This window comes from Camelina sativa, chromosome 18 (assembly GCF_030686135.1).
Source record: "Camelina sativa cultivar CO46 ecotype springtype chromosome 18, ASM3068613v1".
NCBI lineage: Eukaryota > Viridiplantae > Streptophyta > Magnoliopsida > Brassicales > Brassicaceae > Camelina > Camelina sativa.
This window is the reverse complement of record NC_141897.1, coordinates 6790305-6808206: the sequence shown is the minus strand read 5'-3', so window position 1 is coordinate 6808206 and position 17902 is coordinate 6790305. Positions and strand designations below refer to the sequence as shown.

The following is a 17902-nucleotide window of genomic DNA, read 5'->3' as shown; positions in this document are numbered from 1 at the left end:
ATACTAAACAATACATTGTATTTGACTAATTATAAGAGTTCGGGTTGAATTTGAAGTCTTTAAACACCAATTATACCCATTTTGTCCCAAAACAGGTTAAACCCAAGAAAACATTGATTCGAATTATTAAACAGTTTTGTTACTGTTTCTGGGTGAGAATGTGTGACAATCCAATTCATTTGGATAATTATAAGAGTTCGGGATGAATATGAGTGTTTAGACAACACTTATACCCATTTTGTCCCGAATCAAGCTAAAACCGAGAAAACATTGATTCAATGTATTAAACGGTTTTGTTACTGTTTCTGGGTGAGAATTTGTGACAATCCAAATCATTTGAATAATTGTAAGAGTTCAATATGAATTTGGAGTGTTTAGACATCACTTAAACTGTTTTATACCAAAAGAGGCTTAAACCTAGAAAACAGGTTAAAACCGAGAAAAAATAAATTTGAAGCAGTAAACAGCTTTGTTTGTGTTTCTAGGGTCAAAATGTGTGACAATCCAATGCATTTGACTAATTGTAAGAGTTCGGGTTGAATTTGTAGTGTTTAGACAACATTTATACCCATTTTGTCCCGAAACAGGCTAAAACCAAGAAAACATTGATTCGAAGCAGTAGACAGCTTTGTTACTAGTTCTAGGGTCAAAATATGTAACAATTCAATGAATCTGACTAATTATAAGAGTTCGGGTTGAATTTGGAGTGTTTAGACACCACTTTTATCCATTATGTCCCAAAACAGGATAAAACCTGAGAAAACATTGATTTAAAGAAGTAAACAGCTTTTTTTACAGTTTCTAAGGTTAGAATGTGTGACAATCCAATGCAATTGACTAATTGTAAGAGTTCGGGACGAATTTGAAGTGATTATGCAACACTTAAACCCATTTTATCCCAAAACAGGCTAAAACCGAGAAAACATTGATTCTAAGCAGTAAACAGCGTTGTTACTCTTTCTAGGGTCATAATGTGTGACATTCCAATGCATTTGACTAATTGTAAGAGTTCGGGATGAATTTGGAGTGTTTAGACAACACTTAAACCCGCTTTATCCCAAAACAGGCTTAAACCAAGAAAACATTCATTCGAAGCAGTAGACAACTTTGTTACTGTTTCTAGGGTCATAATGTGTGACAATCCAATGCATTTGACTAATTTTAAGAGTTCAGGATGAATTTGGAGTGTTTAACCAACACTTAAACCCATTTTGTCTCGAAACTGGCTAAAACTGAAAAAACATTGTTTCGAAGCAGTAAACAGCTTTCTTACTGTTTCTGGGTTAGAATGTCTGACAATCCAATGCATTTGAATAATTGTAAGAGTTCGGGATGAATTTGAAGTGTTTAGACAACACTTAAACCCATTTTGTCCCGAAACAGGCTAAAACCGAGAAAACATTGATTCGAAGTATTAAACAGTTTTGTTACTGTTTCTGGATGAGAATGTGTGACAATCCAATTAATTTTAATAATTGTAAGAGTTCGGTATGAATTTTGAGTGCTTACACAACACTTATAACCATTTTGTCCTGAATTAGGCTAAAACTGAGAAAACATTCATTCAAAGCAGTAAACAGCTTTGTTACTGTTTCTGGGTGAGAATGTTTGACAATCCAATGCATTTGAATAATTGTAAGAGTCCGGGATGAATTTGAAGGGTTTAGACAACACTTAAACCCATTTTGTCCTGAAACATGCTAAAACCGAGAAAACATTGATTCAAAGTATGAAACAGCTTTGTTACTGTTTCTGTGTGAGAATGTGTGACAATACAATGCATTTGACTATTTGTAAGAGTTCGAGATGAATTTGGAGTGTTTAGACAACCCGATCCCAAAAGAAGCTTAAACCGAGGAAACATACTCAACCTGAGAAAACATTGATTCGAAGCAGTAAACAGTTTTGTTACAGTTTCTAAGGTCAAAATATGTAAAAATCCAATGCATAAGAGTTCGGGTTGAATTTGGAGTGTTTAGACAACGCTTATACCCATTTTGTCCCAAAACAGGCTTAAAATAATAAAACAAGCTAAAACGGAGAAAACATAAATTCGAAGCTAGTAAACAGCTTTGTTTGTGTTTCTAGGGTCAAAATGTGTGACAATACAATGCATTTGACTAATTGTAAGAGTTCGAATTGAATTTGGAGTGTTTAGACAACACTTATACCCATTTTGTCCCAAAACAGGCTTAAAACGAGAAAAGAGACTATAACCGAGAAAACATATTAAAATTTAATAATAAAATTATTCATTTATTCTTAATAAAAGATACATATTTATAATTTTAAAATTTAACACTATTTTATTAATAAATGATATTTTAAATGCTTGTAAATAAAATAAAATATATATAACACTTTAATATATTATTAAAAATATCAATTATTTTACAATTATATATAAAAATCTTATTATATCAAATATGGTTTCAAAAGTTAGTAACTCACCAGATCGTGACACGTGTAAATTTTAAAAATTACTAACTTATAAGATCGTGACAAGTGTCAATTTTACACAAATTTTTATTTAAAAAAAAAGAATCTCTAAAAAATCAAGAAATAAAAAAATTAGCAAAACTAATCTATTTTCTATTGTAGGCTAATTATAGTTTACATTTTTCCTCAATTAGATTTTGACATGTATAAACAAAAAAAATAATTCATTAAGCATTAAACATGTATATTATTAAGGGTGAATGTCATGAAAACCCACTTTGGTGTGAGTTCTGTCACAAAAACCCACTTTCCACTCATGGTATACTTTCCCAAGTTTTTTGCTTATGTGTCTACTTTCCTTTTACATTTTTGCCCTTACTAACAACTTACCTCTCTTTCTCTCCTTCTTTTCTCTCTTTTTCTCTTCTTTTTTGTTGTTAACACTTTAACAAAGTAAAATATATTTATTTGTTATCATAAACAAATTTTCTATTTATTTATATAAAATATGTTATGATTATATATTTTCTACATTTTAAGATACATATTGCTATATTTTTTATGAATTTTTAGATTATACAGTATCCATCAGTCGTTGAACATTTGTTCAATTATAAGTGGATAATCAATTGCAGTATTGTTAATAGATAGTTACTTGTGTTTATTCATACAAAATATACATACATAAATTTGGTTAGATCTTTATCCATAGCATATTATCCATAACACAACATAGACCAAATAAGTACAAAACCCTTTAATTCTAAATTTTAAATCCTAGAACATAAACCCTTGAACCTAAAACCAAAACTATTCACTTTAAAAAAAAAACAAAGTTTAGTGGATAGGTCTCCATGGATTTACAAAGCATATCTAGACATTAAGCTGAAGAATAGCAGTTGAATGGTGGCTATGGATGTGATCATGTGGATATTTTTTTGTGGATACCAATGTAGACAGACCAAATAATCATCATACAACATCCACACAATTAAATCCATAGACACCATGAGCTTCTTGCTTCATATTTTGTGTTGGTCCAGAAACATATACACTTATAAGTGGTTAATAAACAAAATAAAAATTAACAACATTGATTTATTTAGAACATTGAATATCAATCATGTGGATTAGTAGTTATGGATACTTATCTTATAATATCTTGCTCATTCTTTACATGAGCAGAAATTTGTCCAAGATAAATTAGCCACATAGATTTCTTTTAGCTAAATGTTTTTATACTATTTTTCAGCTAGAAGTAGGTATATTAGAACTTAGAAGTGTCACTAGAAGCATACTACACACTAAACATGGTCATTATTAATCTCAAAGCCCATCCACCAAATTCTGACCACGTGGACAAGCAATCCAGATGAAATTTATTGACAAGTTTGTTGCATGTTCAAACATCACTATAGTTTACCCACTTAGATGTCGTTTAGCCAAATGTTTTTGTACTATTTTTAAGCTAGAATTAGAGATATTAGAACTTAGAAGTGTCACTAGAAGCATACTACACAACAAACATGGTCATTATTAATCTCTAAGCCTATCCACCAAACTCTGACCACGTGGACAAGCAATCCAGATAAAATTTATTGACAAGTTTGTTGCATGTTCAAACATCACCATAGTTTAGGGTTTAGACTTTAGATGGTATATAGATTCAATGTCTATGTTTTGAGTTCAAGTTGTATTGTCTAAGGTTCAAGGTGTAGGATTTAGGGGTTAAGGTTAAAAGTTTAGGTTTAGGTATGTGGATGATGTGTCTATATTTTTAATTCATGGTTTAGGATTTAGGGTTCAAGGTGTATGGTTTAGGGTTTAGGATTTAAGATTTAGGGTATAAGGTTTACGTTTTTGGGCTTATATGGATTTAGTGTCTATGTGGTGTTAAGATTTAATATTTAGGGTATAAACCCAAAACCCTAAACCCTAAACCCTAAACCCTAAACCCAAAACCCTAAACCCTAAACCCTAAACCCTAAACCCTAAACCCTAAACCATAAACCCTAAACCCTAAACCCTGAACCCTAAACCCTAAACCCTAAACCCTAAACCCTAAACCCTAAACCTTAAACCCTAAACCCTAAACCCTAAACCCTAAACCCTAAACCCTAAAAGAAATCCTTCTAGCTGAAAAATAGTACAAAAACATTTAGCTAAAAGAAATCTATGTGGCTAATTTATCTTGGACAAATTTCTGCTCATGTAAAGAATGAGCAAGATATTATAAGATAAGTATCCATAACTACTAATCCACATGATTGATATTCAATGTTCTAAATAAATCAATGTTGTTAATTTTTATTTTGTTTATTAACCACTTATGAGTTTATATGTTTCTGGACCAACACAAAATATGAAGCAAGGAGCTCATGGTGTCTATGGATTTAATTGTGTGGATGTTGTATGATGATTATTTGGTCTGTCTACATTGGTATCCACAAAAAAATATCCACATGATCACATCCATAGCCACCATTCAACTGCTATTCTTCAGCTTAATGTCTAGATATGCTTTGTAAATCCATGGAGACCTATCCACTAAACTTTGTTTTTTTTTTTAAAGTGAATAGTTTTGGTTTTAGGTTCAAGGGTTTATGTTCTAGGATTTAAAATTTAGAATTAAAGGGTTTTGTACTTATTTGGTCTATGTTGTGTTATGGATAATATGCTATGGATAAAGATCTAACCAAATTTATGTATGTATATTTTGTATGAATAAACACAAGTAACTATCTATTAACAGTACTGCAATTGATTATCCACTTATAATTGAACAAATGTTCAACGACTGATGGATACTGTATAATCTAAAAATTCATAAAAAATATAGTAATATGTATCTTAAAATGTAGAAAATATATAATCATAACATATTTTATATAAATAAATAGAAATTTTTTTTTATGATAACAAATAAATATATTTTACTTTGTTAAAGTGTTAACAACAAAAAAGAAGAGAAAAAGAGAGAAAAGAAGAAGAGAAATAGAGGTAAGTTGTTAGTAAGGGCAAAAATGTAAAAGGAAAGTGGACACATAAGCAAAAAACTTGGGAAAGTATACCATGGGTGGAAAGTGGGTTTTTGTGACAATACTTTAGGAGAAAGTGGGTTTTGATGACATTTGCCTTATTATTAATAATCAATAATTAGTGAATAACAAATTTAAAAAGAATAGCATAAGTTATGTCAAATGAATTCTTATTTTTGAAACCTAATAGGACAGTTAATTAAAAAAATAACATTATATCTACATAGAAATTATGTTTGTGAAGTAATCTTACTGCAGTGGTCATTGGTAACTCCAATTGTATAATGCACCATAACACGAGGGATCGAGTCCCGCTATCTATGAATGTAGAGATTTGGATAATGAACCGGCCTGTTGTGGCTCAAATGTTGACCAAAAAAAAAATTATTTGTTTATATCAAAAGCTTTGATCTTTGATTTTTTCGATATAATTTTGCCGATCTATTGTGTGGTCTTTGATTTTTGAGGGTTCTTCAATGGAAGCTATCAGATGCAATGAAATAGAATCAAAGTATATAAATCCCGCTAATTTAATCGATGATGGAGACACTGATGGAGGTTCCAAAAGTGATTTTACAGTTAGTAGCATTATAAGTTTGGAAGATTAGTCGGTGATTGATGTTTCTGGTCAAAATCTAGAGTTTTCTCTTTTGAATAATGTTAATGATTCTGGTACTAAAACAAGAGCTGCTTGATCGAGTAATTGAGAAGAGATTTTCAAATTTGGGAAGTTGGAATGGTAAACCGTTTTAAAATTGGTTTCAAACCGGATTTATGTGGTTTTCTATCGGATTTGGTTCGTAAACCGTTTAAACCCAGGTATATGGAGAAATATATGAGAACTTTTGATTCAGGTGGAAATAAGTAGAATTTACGATTCGAGAATTTTCGAGACGAGATCATAGTTTTAAGTAGTTTTGGTATAATGCGATACACTTCTGAGGAGTAAATAGGTCGCTGATCCTTAACTTGATTATGACATATGTCATGTTTTGGATTGTTGATAAAGTGTCTATTTTTTTATTTTAATTATCTAAGACTTATATATACTATCGTGATTATAATTTTCAAATTTTTATTTTTATTATGTTATATTAACTTTTTTCTCAGTTTCTCAACTTTTATTAGGTTGGTCATAAATTCATTGTAATAGAGTAGATAACTTTCACCAGTTGTTTATACAAAATATCTTTAGAGTTAAAAAAAATCATGGTTAAAAAAATTGTGTCACAAAACAATTTTAGTAATTTATAGAACTATAATTATGCCAAAATGAAAGTAAGGAAATATAAAATTTGTTTAATTTGATCATAATATATTGTATAGGTGGTTGATAACATCATTATTTTACCCATATTAGCTATAGTTTTCATATGCATTTAGGACTAGTTTGATGAGAATTCAGGTATAAAAGATCTATTATCAAGTATTTCAGGTTTGAAGAAGGTTTTACAGGTTTTATAGCAAAAAGGACCAAAAGACAAGGAAAATACGTTTCAGGAAAGTTTCAGAGCTTTACAGTACGAGCCACTTTTAAAAAGCTTCCAGAACTCAAAATATATCATGCTTGGTGTCTATGGAAAGCTGGAAGAATCATATTTCTACTCGAAGTGGAATCAAGTTAATCCATTCATTCATCCGGAAGTTATTCCTGATTTACCGAGAGGTGTTACAAACCAATGTGAAGAGAACAAACCAGCCGATGGGCTTCTATTGAAGGCCTGACCAGCGACCATCACCACGGCCCAGTCCAAGCCTCCTACATGGTCCAGAAGCCTCCTTCGCCACCCCTTGTCCTGCACTTAAGAGGAGAAAACGTTTCTACCCTTACAAAACCCTAACCCTAAAACAAAACCCTATAAATACTCTTAAGACCTAGGGTTTTGAGGTGTGCATCTTCTACAGCCCTTGGAGCCGCCCTAGCCACGACCAGAGAAGCTCTTTCTCTCTCGCTCGCCATCTCTCTTGAAGCTTGAAGATCTGCCATCAATATCTCTTTCTACTCTTTCTAGTTCTTTCATACTATCATTGCTTTTGGGATCAAGTTACTTTTGTGACAAATAGTGAAGTTTCCTTTGAATCCCTTTTTGTTTATTGATTCACATTTGATGCTATACTTTATAATATCAATGTCGTTTCTTTGCATCATGAGCGAGTAGTTTACTTTGTTGGGTTCTATGGGGTGATTCAAGGGGAATTCATAGGTTCGCTTCAATTAGGTTGTTAGATCTTATTTTCGGTTTTATATTAGAGTTCTTTTGGGACATCTTTATCTTAATGTTTATGCTTGGATTGATCACCAAGTACTGATCTAGAGAACGGGAGCGCTAAATGTGTTATCCTACATCTCCGAACTAGTGTTATACCAAAACCTTGCTCGTAACCTGCGTAAGTTGAGTTACGAAGTTTGGTGAATGTATCAAACTTGTTTAACTAGCTGGTTGACATGCGTCGTTGCCTTCGAAAGTTGAGTAACAGAGTGTGAAGACTTTAGACTTTCATTCTATGAGAATAGCTTGTTAGTTCATTAGTGTTTCGTAGTTGAGAATCTAGACCGAAAATTAGTATTTACTTGTTAGATCTTACACTTTATATTGCTTAGAACCATGAAAACCCTGAGATAACTCCCAGAACGCCCAACGCCTTAGTCTTATAGTTTTAACCCGTTTTTATTTATTTGCAATAGTTATTAGGAAAACCAAAACTCCAATCTCTTATTCAGTCTTAGCGATAGTTCTTTCTCTTATAATTCAATTTGTGTTTGCTATTACTGTCTGTGGGATCGATCCTAAAATACTACACTGATTAACTGTTCACTTTCAGTCGTTGTGTAGTTTTTTCAGATAAAAGATTTGGAGTGAAATTCTACACACATCAGTGGTGATAAAGAACATACTTTAATAATAAAATAATTTTGTAAGATCATAATTTTAACGATAAAAGATAAAGTAAAATTGTACATGCTTACTAATTAGATGTTGCTTTGATGAACTCTTTTCATATAAAATATTTTGTGAATAAGTTGTGTAACGTTTTAAAATTTTGACAATAATAATAATCATAATGATGAGTATTTGACAAACGTTTTGGTGGGATATAATTTAGCTTTAAATTATTGTAATAATTGTTATAATATATTAAAAATATATAAATATAAATAAGTGTATGAAGGTAAATACAAATATGATTTTTTCTAACTAAAATTATTTATATATTTAATTCAGAAAATAGTATTTTCCTATATTTTAAAAAAAAAATAATATTTAGGATTTGTTTTTTCAACAAATTTTAAACCCGCACTTCATGCGAGCCCTTATCTAGTATATAATATATTATCTCGTGGTGTACCATGGGATCAATCGTATTATATCCAATAAAATGTAAATATTCCCCATTTATATCCAATAAAATGTAAATAGTTTCTTGTGAGAGCGGGAAATGTATAAGTTTATACAAATTTGATAAACTGTGTAGTAAAATTGAATTTAAATTTCGTTAAGAGTATAAATTTGTACGATGTTATATAAATCAAATATATATATAGCTCTATTGGACTTATGAAATACATTTTTTTGTTCCTGATAAACTGATGTTTTTAGAGAATTTTTTTTATTTATTTTTTGTTTTCCCTTTATTTACTTATAACTTCCCTCCCTAATCATTCAAAAAAATGATGCTGTAAATATTTTTAATTTTAAAAAAGTGGGAAAGTGGAAAAGTAGAGAAAATGTCAGAAAAAGTTGGCTTAATACTGTAAAACTTCTATAAATTAATAATGCTGAACTAAGACATATTATTAATTTCTAGTGATAGTAATTTATTAATAAATTAATAAATATAATTTATAGTGTATATTAAGAATTTATAGAAATGTTTGTTTATTGGTTACATTTTTTATAAACTATGAATTGTGATAATTTTAACAAAATAAAATTAGACTTTCGGATGTTGTAATTTTATGGTTTTGGACTTAAATTTGAAATATCTAGAAAACATTATTGACAAGAAATTACAAATCATATAGACCAATTCACTTATACACATCACACACATAAATTAAATTTATAAATCATTATATCAATTATCGTAATTTAATAAATTCCCGAAAAAACACCAACTATTTAATATTTTCCAGAAAAAAACATGAATTTTTTTCGTTGCCAGAAAATACGCAGAATATTTTTTAGTTGATAAAAAAATACACGAACTACTATCTTTTTCCAATTTCTCCTTGTCTCCATTACGGCCGTTAATGGCATTGTGACGGTGTTACTATTTAAAAATAAAATCCAGAAAAAATACATGAACTTTTTTTTCTTTGCTGAAAAGTACATAAGTTTCCATTTCTTAATTTTTCAATAACAAAAATACACAATTAAATTGTTAACGGATTAATAAGAAATAGAAAATTATGTATCTTTCATGTAAAGAAAAAAAAATGTTCATGTATTTTTCTAGCAAAAATAAATAGTTTGGGTTTTTTCTGGAATTTTTTTAAAAAATAGTAACACCGTCACAATGTCGTTAACAGCCGTAACAGAGACGAGGAGAAATTGGCAAAAGATAATAGTTCGTGTATTTTTCATCAACTAAAAAATATTCTGTGTATTTTTTTGGCAACAAAAAAAGTTCATGTTTTTTTCGGGCAAATATTAAATAGTTGATGTTTTTTTTGGGAATTTTCCTATCTATCAAACTATCAAAATGTAAATGATGCTTGTCTAGAAAATAAAAAGTTTAAATTTTTTTATATTTTTATGATATATTATAGAAAAATATATTTCATTATAGTTTCAAAATATAACATAACAATTGTTTTATAGATATAACCTTTAGGAGAACATACATTGTTATATTAACATATATATATTTGTAAATGGGGCATTCTCAAAAATACCTTCTTTTCCAAGTCATTTTTTTAAAAATACCCCCCATGTACTTTTAAAAACACTTTGTAAACACTTTGTAAACACTTTTAAAAAAAATTTATAAGGTTTTTAAAAATAGGTAGTTGACCATTTTTTAAACTACCCATTTTTATGTACAAATTGAACAAATTTCCCTTTCCTGGAATGACAACAAAAATGTACCATCACCAAAATCAAAAAAAATTCCTGCCAAAAATGAAAAAATTTCTCGCCAAAATAGAAAATTTTTCCCGCCAAATTTTTTTTTCTCCGCCAAAAATTTTGAAATTTATACTTTATAAAAATATTGCAAATGCTTTTAAAAACCTTGTAAACACAAACGCTTTTAAAAACCTTGTAAAAGTGTTTACAAAGTGTTTAAAAACCTTATAAAAAATTAAAAACCTTGTAAAAGTGTTTACAAAGCGTTTAAAAACCTTTTTAAAAACCTTTTGAAAACCTTTTAAAAATCTTGTAAAAGCGTTTACAAGGTGTTTAAAAAACCTTTTAAAAATATTTTGAAATCTTTTAAAACTCTTTTAAAAATCTTGTAAAAGCGTTTACAAGGTGTGTATAAAGCTTTTATAAAATTTTATAAGGTTTCTACCTTATAAAACCATTTAAAAACCTTGTAATTTTTTTTCCGCGGGAAATTTTTTTCGAAAATTTGTTGACGGGAAAGTATGTCGGAAATTTTTTTGGCGGAAATTTTTTTTTTTTTTTTATCGATTAAAAGATTTTTCATCTAAGGGTAAAATGGTTATTAAAAATTAAAGGAGGAATAAATTAAAAATATTCAAAATGAGGTATTTTTGATAAAAAATATATCAGAAAGTATATTTTTAACAAATTCTCAAAATCAAACAGGAAAGAGAAAAAGAAAGAAATCGTTGTACAACGTTTTAATGGAGAAGAAGAAAAAAATCACATAAACGGTGATGCTCTTAGGTTATCTTCAACGGCTAAGGTTTAAAGGAGAAGAAGAAAAAAATCACATAAAGAAAAAAAGTATACGAGAACCTCTTATTTAGCATGCTCGTTTATGGAATAAGAGCCCATACGTGTCACGTATTCCTTTGGCCGAACAAAATAGAAGTAGGAAAAAAAAGTTTATGCCACGGATCAAATTTTTCTTTCTTTCCTATCTCTCTCTCTCTTTCTCTCTCTCGATCTAAGTCCAGAATTGACAAAGAAAGGAGAGGGAATCAAACGCTATGGAATCAGAGGAGATCTGAAGCGGAGGAGATTTCTCTTCTTCTTCTTCTCTCAAATCCACGGTAGAAGAAACATGGCTACAAAGCAGAACGAAAGCGAATTCGGAGTATAAGAACTTGGGTGATCACGCCGAGTCAGTATAGGTTAGTTTGTTGAGAGGATTTGATTAACCAATGTTTACTTTGTTATTCGGCTTTGAATTGAGCTTTATCATTGATCTTGTTACCTCTTCTCAGTTTAGTTTGAGCCGATGTAGTGCCTATGTTGTTCGATTTTGTTTCCTCTAGTTGATAGAATTCGTTTGGATAGACAAATTTGTGCAGATGACGATTGGAAGATGATTGATTAGCCTAATTCTGTAAGATGCTTGATTAGCCTAACTAGTTAATGTTTTGTTGAGACTGTTCTTGCTAGTGAGGATTGCATTCAAGATAAGTGTAATCGAATTGCTATCAAAGTTTTTACCTTTAGCTCTGGTACTTCATCAAGGTTTTAATTTTCTTGTGTGTTGGATCACGTTTAGTGCCTATGTTGTTCGATTTTGTTTATTCTAGTGTATTGAACTTTGTAAATGTCTTGTCCTTTTGCCTAATGTGTGTTCTTATGTCTTGGCTTCCTGAATTTTGAATTGGGCCATCGGGAATTTTTCAACATGATTTGGCTTGTTTTCAGGTAATGTTGTTGATCTTCCTAGTGATGTTGGCATTTCTGTGAAGTTCTCCCCTTCTAGGTATGGTGAGGATATAGAGGAGGCTAGTTCTCTTTTGCTTTATTTTTGCGAAGGATGGCTTTTAATCTACAGTCTTCTTTGTAACCTCCTTGGTGGTTTCTTCCCTTATCCTTGGAGATTTGATTAGTTTTTCTCCCCTTTCTCTTTTTGATTTTCTGATTTTGTGATCTGCAATTTTTATATTGTTTAAAGGCTTATCACTTCTGCTTGGCATGGTGTTTTCCCTTTGTATATGAATTCATATTTTTTGATGATGAAATAGAGGTTTTGTTTCAACCTGTTTGCTTAGATTTCCATGTATTTGTGCATCGGGAGTTTTGGTAATCAAGTCTACAGTTTGCCTCACTCAATCGGGATGAACTTGGAGCTTCCATCATTGGAGTATTTGACAACACAATGGTTAAGGCAACAGAAGTGTTTGTGAAGATTACAAATGTTATGAGCGAGCTTTTCAATAGTTACAATGACAATGGTGTTAACAAGGAGGGGAAAGATGCCAAATTCAACAATTGGCTCGAAGAAAAGCTGATGACCTCGGTCCTCCTCTCCATTGTGGTCACACTGGTCTTTCTGATGTTGTACTTGCAACATTTTTATTTTGAAATTGATATTTTCTCAAAAATTAAAATCCCAATATGAGTTTTATCATTGGAGGAGCAAAAATTTTAATTACTCTTTCACAAGCTCTTAGTTTTAAAAAGTACATAATATAATCTTAAAAAAATTTAAAACCTCAAAATAGTATTCTCCCATTCGTGATGCTCTTAGTTTCCAATACTAACCGATAAAAAAGAGTCCAATTTTCCAAATCAAACCCAAAAAGTTTTTGAAATACTGAAAGCCCCAAAAAATTCAATTAGCTAAAATTGGATTTAGGCGTCATCCAGGAAAGATCATCCCCACCCAAACCATCGGCAATGATCTCTTCAGCTTCAATAGCTGACCGAATTCTCAGCAAAGGCCTCCTCACCGGAAGAACTGGCGATGGCGCCTCCCCGCGTATAATCCTCACAGCCTCTTTCACCCTTGGCCGCTTCTCAGAGTCCGGATGCGCACAAACCATCCCAACCATCAACACCCTTTCCATTTCCTCTGCATCAAACTCTTCCCTCAGCATGATGTCAGCACCATCCAGGACTTTCCCCGTCTCCCAGAGGCTCCACATCAGCTCTACGAGCACCGTCCCGTCATCCCCCACCGGCCTACGCCCAGTACACACTTCAAGAATCACCACTCCGAAGCTGTACACGTCGGATTTTTCAGAGGGTACACCTGTGTACACGTATTCAGGTGCCAAGTAACCCATAGTACCTGCTGGGAGTGTAGGGGCTCGTCTAGCTAGCAACGCATTGTGCTCATAAATCTCAGCTAACCCGAAATCACCAAGTTTGGCGTTAAAATCGGTATCAAGCATTATGTTACAGGTCTTGACGTCACGGTGGATGATCTGTCTCTCACATTCTTCGTGTAGATAAATAAGTGCAGAAGCCACACCCAGAATGATATTTACCCGCTGCTTCCAAGAGAGGACTGTAAACTCTTCTGATGGATCCGATGGGGGTTTCCTGTGTAGGAATTCACTTAAACTACCGTTGGGCAAGTACTCAAACACTAGGGCCGTCTCTGTTCCTTCACTGCACCAACCCTGGAACTGAACCAGATTCTTGTGCCGCAAGTAACCAGTCATTGTTGTGAACTCTGTGGTGAAAGGGTTACGGTTGCACTGTGGCCAGTGTTCTCGATCAAAACGCTTCACAGCCACAGATCCAATGGAAGGAATAGAGCCTTTGTACACAGTAGCTGAAGCTCCTTGACCCACGATTGTGTTCTCGTTGAATCCTGATGTCGCCGATTTGATCTCAGCCAAGGACAACCTTCCCGGCATCCGATTAAGCCCCGAATTCGTATCAGCTCCTTCACTAATCCTTTTCTTGCCACAAATCAATGATAAAACAATAAACGCCACGAGAATAACAATTGCAGCCAAACCAGGTAAAAGACTCCAAAATGGGATCTTTAATCCAACAACTGAAACCCTGTAATCGAAACCTTTACGATGGATCGCATCAGAGCAGACCGAACACTCTTCCTCCTCCTCCTCTTCCTGAATCGCATCAGAATGAGACCCAAAGGTCGTAAATTTCCACCGCTCAACGATGTGCAAAGCTGACCCAGGACCCGTAGCAGCATTTGAAGCAGAGAAACCAACGTGCATATACTCCTTTACTTTACCATAGAGATCAATCTGTGTTGCTAAAACAGGACTCGTAGGCTTAACACGTGAATACCCAACCCAAACCCTAATGAGTTTAAGAGCATCACTATACTCAATCCACGCCATCATCTCTCTCCCACTCTTGAGATCAAACCCTTTTGATAACGCATCAACAGAAGCAACAGAGACGATCGAATTAACATCAATCCCAACGTGGTTATCGTTAATATCGCCGTTACCCGGGTCAAACCGAGTATCAAACTCGACGGCGATGACGGAAGAATCAGAATCATCCGGGTTTGGTAGGCCAAAGAAGCCATTAGAGAAGACCAAGGAGTCAGCTTTGGATGTGATCAAGAAAGCGAAACCGTCACCAAAAGGGCAAGAAGGTGAAGCGATGATGGAGAAGGAGAAGCGGCAAGAGAAAGAAGCGGTTGTGTTTGTTGAAGGTTCGAGAAACTTTATTGGGTAAACGTAGAGAGCTCGTCCGTAGCCGGAGGGAGATGGGTTTGACGGAGATGTTGTGGCGGAGGGAAAGCAGGGTTGTTGTCGGGTGAGGGAGATTGTACGGTCTCGGAAGTAGGCGTCGCCGTAGAGAGTTAAGTTGTGTAGTGGCGGCGAGAAACGGTGAGAAAACGTGGGGAAATCTTGGGAAAGGAAGAGGATTAGGTGGAGGAAGAAGAGAAAAGGAAGAGAGTGATGATTCATCTCGCTTCTCGTGTCATGTGGTTTTTTTTGGTGATAGTATTTTCTTGGAATCGATCTTTCGTTCAAATGCTTTTGTAATGAAACGTTGAGAAGATCATTTTATAAGTGCATGCTTATTGTAGACACAAAAGTAAATCGCTTTGTGAAAAATGCAAGCTATGAAAAATAAATAAAATCACCCAGCTCCCTATGTTTTCTACTTGAGAGCAGTGAAACAACAACACAAGATAGTGATACATCCCAAAATTCATTTATAAAATTTTATATTAGTGAAAAAGTCAATGTAATACAATATAAGTACCCTTTGAAGGAAAATTGAGAGCAGTGAAACAACAACACAAGATGCATGATTAATGATTTAAAGATTGTCTTACACATATGTGAACAATGTAATTGTGTCAAAATCAAAACAGAGAACAAATACACAAATCTTAGAATGAACAAAGCTCTCACTATCTTGCAAAGTACCCTCTTAGAATCCAAGCTTGGTTTTGGATAAATATTGCCTTCGAAACAACTCACAGGGATAAAGCTTAATGCTTCATTTTGAGAACAAGAGAAAAGCTCTGTATATCTTTATTCATCTGACCATAACAAAAGCCAAAACACAATAAGTTAGTTTTTACGATCTTCTTTCCTCTTCACATATTCAATTAGATTTAAGTCTCACAATCTCAAATGCATAATAACCAATCCATGAGAAACAAGGGCTGTGAACAACTCGAGTTCCCATGCCTCGCGTAAAACCAACCCAACCACCCTCTTTTAGTATCTAACTCACAGTTCCTCCCCAGTAGCACCAAGTTATGTGAACATCTGTCATCACCCTAGTCTTGACCACATCTTATGGTGTATTTATGGAAGCACATATAGCACAGCCAACACGCCACAACAAAGGCTCAAGATGGTTCTTCTGTTGCATTTTCTCCAAAACTGTTTCTTTCAACTATCCATACGACTAGTATCTTAATATGCCAGGCAGTAAGTTCCTCATTAATGTAGCAGAGAATTATAAATCAACATAACTCCCAACTGCTTTGTAACAAAAATGAAGTGTATGAGAAAAGAAGGAAGATAGATTTACAAGCGTAGGATTATACGGACAAAAATGACATGAGATTGAAGGAAAGCATGGCAGTCTATAAAGATGAATCTGAAAGAAATCGAATCAGAATGAAAATAAAGCTCGAATGAAAATGCAGCAAAAGTGAAACAACTCAAGTATGGAGAACAAGGATAAAGATTAATGCTTCTTGGAGAAGCATTGGAAAAGCTCTCTTTGTTCATCTGACCATATTTAAAACCAAACTCAAGAATCAGCATCAAGGTTAGTTTCAGAAACTTCTTTCCTCTTCAAATATTCATTTAAGATTGTAAGCCTTGCAGTCTCAAATGCAAAATAACCGATAGCAGAGAAACAAGCGCTGTGAACAACTCGAGGGCCCATACCGCGAGTAAAACCAACCAAACCTTCCTCTTTTAGTATCTGTCTCACTGTCCCAGCCACACCAGTATACATAGCATCGCCAAGTTTGTTCACTGCATCGACATGAATCTGCGTCATCAGCCTAGTCTTGACAACATCTAATGGTGTAGTTATGGAAGCAGAAATCGCACCAGCCAATGCGCCACAACAAACACTCTGCAAAGGCTCAAGATGGCTCTGCTGCGTTTTCTCCAAAACCGCAGCCTTGAGGTATTCAAACGACGAATAACTTAGAACACCAGCCGGCAAATTCCTCAACAATGTAGCCGAATAACCGGCGTAAAGCCCCAAGATTCCATCTTTCTCAAGAATCTTAAGCAATACTTGATACGATCGCCCACTAGCTCCAGCTTGCATTCTCTGTGTAATGAGCTCTTTAGGGACCATTATAGCCGAAGAGATTATGTTTCCCATAGCACCAGCAGTAGGTGGGATTAGCACGGTTGGAAAATCCGGGAATTTGGAGAGTAGAGACTTACCAAACTCACAGGTACCGAAGTAGACGGCGGAGGAAAACGTAGACCCAACAATCACGGCGGAGACACCACTGTAAAAACCTAAAACACCTTTAGCTTGAAATGTCTTAACTACTGCATCAAATGTGTTGCTATACACCTGAGACGCGCCTTTGGTTTGAAGCTTGGTTTTGATTGTGTCAAGTGGGAGAAGGGCAACGTATGTAAAAGCTCCCGCCAGTCCACCGGCTCCTGCACCGATGATGGCACGTTCCCACACAGAGAGTTGTTTCATGAGTGTTTGGATTTTTGGACTGCTTCGTGATGCTGGTTTCATCCATTTCAGGAATTCTGATCCGGGATTTGCGTGGATTGGATCCGAGACTGATGTACATGCAAATAATGCCTCGGATCTTCCGAAACTTGCTCTAAATCTCGGTGATTTGGTTTTGGGTTTAGGCTCTCTGACGATGGGGCTTTTGACGGAGGTGAGATCGGAGAAATGAGTGAAGAGGGAATTGAAATCGCGTGGAAGATGGCAGTGATTAAGATTCGGAGATGGGAGGCCAAGAGTTTCGGAGAGTCTAGCTTCCATGGCTGATTTGGGGGAAATGAGAACCAAACATAATAAAAGATGAGGATACCTAAAAGAAAGAGAAACAGCGCCCAGTGTAGTTACCGAAAAGCAAAACGGCATGAAGTGGAAGAC

At 33.8% G+C, this 17902-nt stretch overlaps 1 long non-coding RNA gene and 2 pseudogenes across 3 annotated transcripts; 1 reads left to right on the top strand and 2 right to left on the bottom strand.

Annotated features, from left to right (window-relative positions):
* The first annotated feature begins 11441 nt into the window (after positions 1-11441).
* Positions 11442-12977, top strand: LOC104760762 (uncharacterized). The gene is made up of 3 exons (XR_763008.3): positions 11442-11742; positions 12272-12329; positions 12619-12977. It is a non-coding gene; the product is annotated as an uncharacterized LOC104760762 (long non-coding RNA).
* On the bottom strand, positions 12978-15376 carry LOC104760763 (L-type lectin-domain containing receptor kinase S.6 pseudogene; annotated as a pseudogene). Its single transcript, XR_015589505.1, has one exon. The product of XR_015589505.1 is annotated as an L-type lectin-domain containing receptor kinase S.6 pseudogene (transcript).
* Positions 15377-16288: 912 nt separating this feature from the next.
* Positions 16289-17856, bottom strand: LOC104760759 (protein MITOFERRINLIKE 1, chloroplastic pseudogene; annotated as a pseudogene). The gene has a single exon (XR_015588903.1). The product of XR_015588903.1 is annotated as a protein MITOFERRINLIKE 1, chloroplastic pseudogene (transcript).
* Positions 17857-17902: the final 46 nt, after the last annotated feature.